Genomic DNA, 6,000 nt, shown 5'->3' on the forward strand with positions numbered 1-6,000 from the left:
CTACGAGCAGCAGCTCCTGCCAGGTCACCTGCTCCTGCGTGGGCTCTTCTCCACGGGCTACAGGTCCGGCCCGGAATCTGCTCCGGCAGGGGTCTTCCACAGGCGGCAGCCTCCATCAGTGCAGGGCCACCTGCTCCACCGTGGTCTCCTCCACGGGCTGCAGCGTGGAGCCCTGCTCCACCGTGGTACTCCATGGGCTGCAGGGGGACATCCTGCTTCACCATGGTCCTCACCACAGGCCGCAGGGGACTTCTGCTCCGGCGCCTGGAGCACCTCTCCCCCTCCCTCTACACTGACCTTGGCACCTGCAAGGCTGTTCTCTCACTGCTCTCACTCTCCCAGCTGCTGTGTGGCGCAGAGTTTTTTTCCCTGTCTTAAATATGCTCTCACAGAGGCGCAAAACAACATTGCTTATTGGCTCAGCTCTGGAAAACAATGGGGCCCTTCCCAAACATGGGGCAGCTTCTAGATCTTTCTCACAGAAACCACCCCTATGACCCCTTGCTACCAAAACCTTGCCACGTAAACCCACTACAGCTGCAAGCGCACATTGCTCATGTTCAACATGGCTCATGTTGAACTTCTCATCTACCAGCACCCCAAAGTCCTTTACATCAGAGCTGCTCTCAATCCATTCTCCTCCCAGCCTGTATTTGTGCTTGGAATTGCCCCAACCCAGGTGCAGGACCTTGCACTTGGCCTAGTTGAACTTCATGAGACTGGCACAAGCCCCCCTCTCAAGCCTGTCCAGGTCACTCTGGATGGCATCCCTTCTCTCCAGTGTGCTGACTGCACTACACAACTTCATGTCATTGGGAAACTTGCTCAGGGTGCACTCCATCCCACTGTCCATGTCACTGACAAAAACATTAAACAATGCTGGTCCCAAGACTGACCCCTGAGGAGCACCACTTGTCACTGATCTCCACCTGGACATTGAGCCGTTGACCACAACTCTTTGAGTGAGACCACACAGCCAATTTTCTTACCCACTGCATGTCCATCCATCAAATCCATGTCTTTCCAATTTAGACACAAGGATATTGTGTGGGACAGTGTCATATATCTGGTGCCAGGTCCGTTTATTTTTTAAATCTGTACTTGTGTGGTGGGGGCCTAGTTTTCCGAGTACATCTCTGTGGAAGGGAGCATAAACTGCTGTGGGTGGCAGGGGGGAAGGAGCCACAGGGGGGCTGTTGGGTCTCCGGTGTCTGTGTGGGGGTGGAATAAAAGGCAGATTTATGAGGACATCAAAAAGCTCTAATATTTTAACCCTTAATTCACATTATTAGTGAGGGTGTGCTTCTTATCTAATGCAGATAGATGTAATGTGATATAAGAGTCCTTAATGAATCATTTATGAATGACAAATAATTAGTGTTGCCAGCTCAATCTTTTCTCACAACGAGAATAATATTCAGTGCGCTTCTCCATGGCAAATGAAAATTCTTTCCATCTGCAATCTGAAAACAAGGAAAATCCAAGTACATTTTTCTTCTGGTCAAAAGTGGGATAAATCATGTCCTGTGTTTGTTAAGACAGACAAGCATCTGTCTGGGAAAAAAAAAATAATTAGAAAAATCTGGTATTTTAGGCCATTTCCTTATAGCTTTAGCAACCTATTTGAAATAAGGCACAAAGATCAGGAGTTTGAAAGTATTTTAATTAAATCTTCCATGAGCTTAGAATTATTCTAACTCTCCCTTGGTTTATATGTTTGAAGTTAAAAAGATGCATATATCATCTAATAGGAAGAAATTAAATAGTGTCACCCCTGTGCCTCCCCCTTATTTAAAAAAAAAAAAAAAAAAAAAAAGAAAAATCATTTAATGTAATTAGGAAGAGCACAACAAGCAGTACCAGGAGCAACAGAGAAGTCTAGCAGTAATCAGGAAGAACCAGAATGTGAGCTTCTGCCATTTGCTTAAGTGTTGCTTCCCTTCTTTTCTCCTCCCTGAAACACAAGTTTTCATCCCGTAGACAGAGAAGATTTTTGATTTCATTAATGCGTAACTCATTCCTGCACAAATAATTGAGCCTGCTGGTGTTGGAAGATAGAAGGCCAAGTCTGTTGCACGAATCCACTTTAGCTGATGTCTCATCTCTGGGTCTACAGGGTCAGTGGGAGACACAGGTAAATCACTGACATTCAATAATCTTAATAAAAAAAAGGTCATCTATCAGGTGCTCTGGTGTTGTAACATCATTAAAGAAGCTACTCTTTTATTATCCTGCAATGATACACACAGATCCCAGTCATCTATAAGGAGTCCTTGAAAATGTCCTCTCCGTAGGATGCCAAAGTACACACTCGGTTTAATGCCAGACGTCTTTACATCTGGGTTTGTTCACAAAGCATGCTTGGTGATATATAATGCAAAGCTGACAAGGCTGCCAGTATCCTTTAAAAAATAAGAGAAAGAAAGAAAAGATAGTCTGAGGTGAAATATATATATATATATATATTCACAGTTTTGAAGAAAAGGAGAACTTCAAAAACATTTCAGAAAGTATTATCTTGGCTGTGCTCCAAAGCACTTTAGAGTTTACTGCCAAAGGATTAAGTCTCTGGTAGGATAAAAATATCTGTATACACAGACAAATATCCAATGTATATCTAAAAACATATTCAAGTAATATTACAAGTTTCAAACTGACACAACTGTGAAGACTACAGAGAGGATGTCAATCCCACAATAGCAGTGTTGCTTTGCCCTGGTATCTGAGGTCCATAGAAACTTTGCCAAAGTGAGGATACCCAATGTCTGTAAACACCAAAGCTCTGAGCACATCTCCTGTGATACTACCACAGCACTGGAGATATCTCTTCCAGCAAGGTTTGTAAGTGCTTTGCAGATTTAGGCCAACATGTACCCTGCAATAGCCTATCTCTCACAGTGGTAAGGAGACTGCAAACACACGTGAGCCTACTTTTCAGCTATTAGGTTTTAATAATTCTGGAAAAATGCTTCGAGTTTATTTATTAATTATTTTTGATTTGCTACGTATGTTCTGAAGTCACTTGTTGCTTTTACCATTACTCAGTTTCCAGTGCCATTTTACTATGACACCTCTGAAAAATCCTGTTTTCCTGAAAAAGGAGTCAACACCACAGATGTCTGACAAAGGGATACTGTTTAAAGGCATGAGTGGTTCTTCCATTCATAAAAACGATACTAGGCAGCATGAGCAAGTGTGGTTGTGGTAACTAATCAAAATCGGTCTTTGGCTGGGACACACAGCTGCACAGCTTGGCAAGCTGCCGAGTAAAGGCAGCCCATTAGCATCATACTACCTAGTTCTTTATTAAATTGCTGTCCTCTACACTTATGAGAGAGAGATCATGGATTTAGCAAAGAAGGGTGGGAGCTGGGGCTGAAAAGGCAATAGCTTTTCCTTCCAATTAAATACTTCATTAAAAACTCCATGCGATTCAGTCACTTGCAAGTCACATGATGATTTAATAAAATTCAGAAACTTGATGGGAACATTGGTGCTAACTAGCAAAATAACTTGCACAGAGTGACTGAGAAGAAACGAGTCAGAGTTGAATTTCATCATGTGACATTTCAGAATTATAAAAGAATAATTATTCCTGTAGGTGGGCATTATTAGTAGCCAACAATATCCTGAATATTTAGCAACAAGCAGTATTCTCAATTGAGCCTAGAGGTTTGAGCTCTCCTCTGTTGTTAAGCACAGTGACTAACTTGAAAGAGGCTGCTGGTAAAACCAGCACAGCTAGATCCTTGCACTGGTAGGCACCTTTTATCAAAAGAATACAATAGACATTTCCACAGCTGCATGCGGAATAACAGCTGAAGGAAAGAGATGGTTTTCTAGGGATTTCGAGCTGCTGTTTTTTTCCAGTAATCAAAGTTATTCCAAATAATTAAGTTGTGTAGATTTTCTATGCAAAGCATCATAGAAAGATTATTGGAGTAATTCTGTCAGGGTCAGACTGAAGGCAAAAAATTAAATGTGAACTTAGTACAGCTGATAGAGTTTCTATTGGTGAAGACTGGATCAAGGTCTGTGATTGAAATATACACAAATACAAAATGGACCTTCCTGTTTGGATGCCTTTGTAACCCTCAGAGGTGAAAGAACATATTCAAGGGAAGATTAAGAGCAGTCCGTGAAATGATAACACTTGGAGATACCACTGTAGTACTTTACCACTTTCTTATGAGATAGGACTGAATAATACTGAATAACTGAATACTGATAACTGAAAAAAAAAATAATAATAATAATGAAAGGATAAGTAAATCAGAGAATGCTCCAGGCCAAGCAGACCACTAGCTGCTCCATTAAAATGTTTAATTGTAAAAATTCATGCATATGCCCAGACTTTGCACAGGGTGCACAGAGTGCACAGGGGAGTGTCTGTGAGTAGAGCTGCTGAGAACAGTACACCTTGATTAATTTGAGGAAAATGGATTTTCAGTGTAATTAAAATTGTCCATGTGGAATATTCCTCGGTACTGAGGAGCTATCTATCATCACTTTCCATGGAAAAACTATCAGAGTGCTTCATTTTAGAGGGGTTTTGCTATTAGTCTGCATCTGTCTGTACCTGATGAGATCTGTAGTTTGCATGCTTTGAGCTTTCTGTATTCTCTACAGGCAAAGCCTCATAGCTAGACCTGAACCTTCCTGATAAACCACAATTTCCTTTCCCCACTTTTTAGGTAACATAAAGGAGGTATCTTCCATCTCTCCCCCAACATCTGCTGCTGTTTTTGAGCAGCCCATGGAGGCTACATGGATTTAGCAGAAAATAAAATTCAGCAAAGATCTGTGGGATGTAAGAAACTGAAAGATGGTCTTTGTGTAAACTCTTGGAAATTGGTATTTATAATGATACTATTGACAGAGTATTAGATAGAATACCTGTTGAGAACAAACAAGATAAATGGCCAATCTAGCCTGAATATGAGGCAGAAATGATGGATGATCTTATTGCTTTTGGAGATTAGTCTAACTGGAACCCTCAGCTACCATCAGTCATATTTACTAAATTACCATGTGATCCTGATGGCGAGATACGGAGGCAAATATTACACATCCCGTCTACAAACTGCATAATGAGTAGAGAGAAACAAATTTCACATTCTTTTTTTAGTTTAACAAACGAAGTTTCAAAACATTGATGTAATTTAAATTAAATAATTAAAAAAAAAATCAGTAAAAGAATAGAAATTATTAGCATTCTAATTTTCAATGCTAGTCTTACTAAAGGTGAGTGTTTTAATTATGTGCTCTAATTTAGACCACAATTCAAGCATTCAATTTTTGATTCAACCATTATTTTTGTGTTCAGATTAATAAAACAAAACAAAACAAAACAAAACAAAACAGAGGAAGAAGTCAGAATTCAGCTTCTGCTAGCTATAACACAATTAATTTCACAGAAGAATTGAAAAAAGGCACAGATCTCATTGGATTCTTAATAAAACACTGTTTCATTTGAATCCAAGCTGAACAAAATCAGCTGTCAAAAGCTTTTGTCTTTGCAATGTCAGTTCAATAGATTGTAAAACTAATATGAAAATGTCGCAGATCAAAGCGCATAATTAATAGTGGCATCTGAACTACCATTTTTATTAATGGTGTCAGTATCCCCTGAATGCTGATTCCAAATATGGGCACAGAAACAATTTATAACATGATTCAAAAAGCATAGGATGACAAATCAAAAATTTTTTTTATATTTGTTTTTTTTTTTATAGAAAAAGGGTCATTAGCTTTTACATACCAACTGCTTTAATAAGCCTACCAGAGTTCTGTAGAATCTGATTTCACGTGTGTTCTTAGTCATGTTTCTTCCCTCTACATTACCCCATAGGACAATTTCTTCTTGCACTTGGAAAATGAGTTTTCAGTTTTGCCCTTGTGTTTGGGTGAGGAGAAAGTCTGTCTCAGGCAAGAGGGCGGCATGTCCTGAATCAGTGTCATAGAGCTCAGGAGACAATGTGAGTCTGATCTTGCTTCTTC

This window comes from Aythya marila (genome assembly GCF_965140915.1).
Source record: "Aythya marila genome assembly, chromosome: 3".
Classification (NCBI taxonomy): Eukaryota; Metazoa; Chordata; class Aves; order Anseriformes; family Anatidae; genus Aythya; species Aythya marila.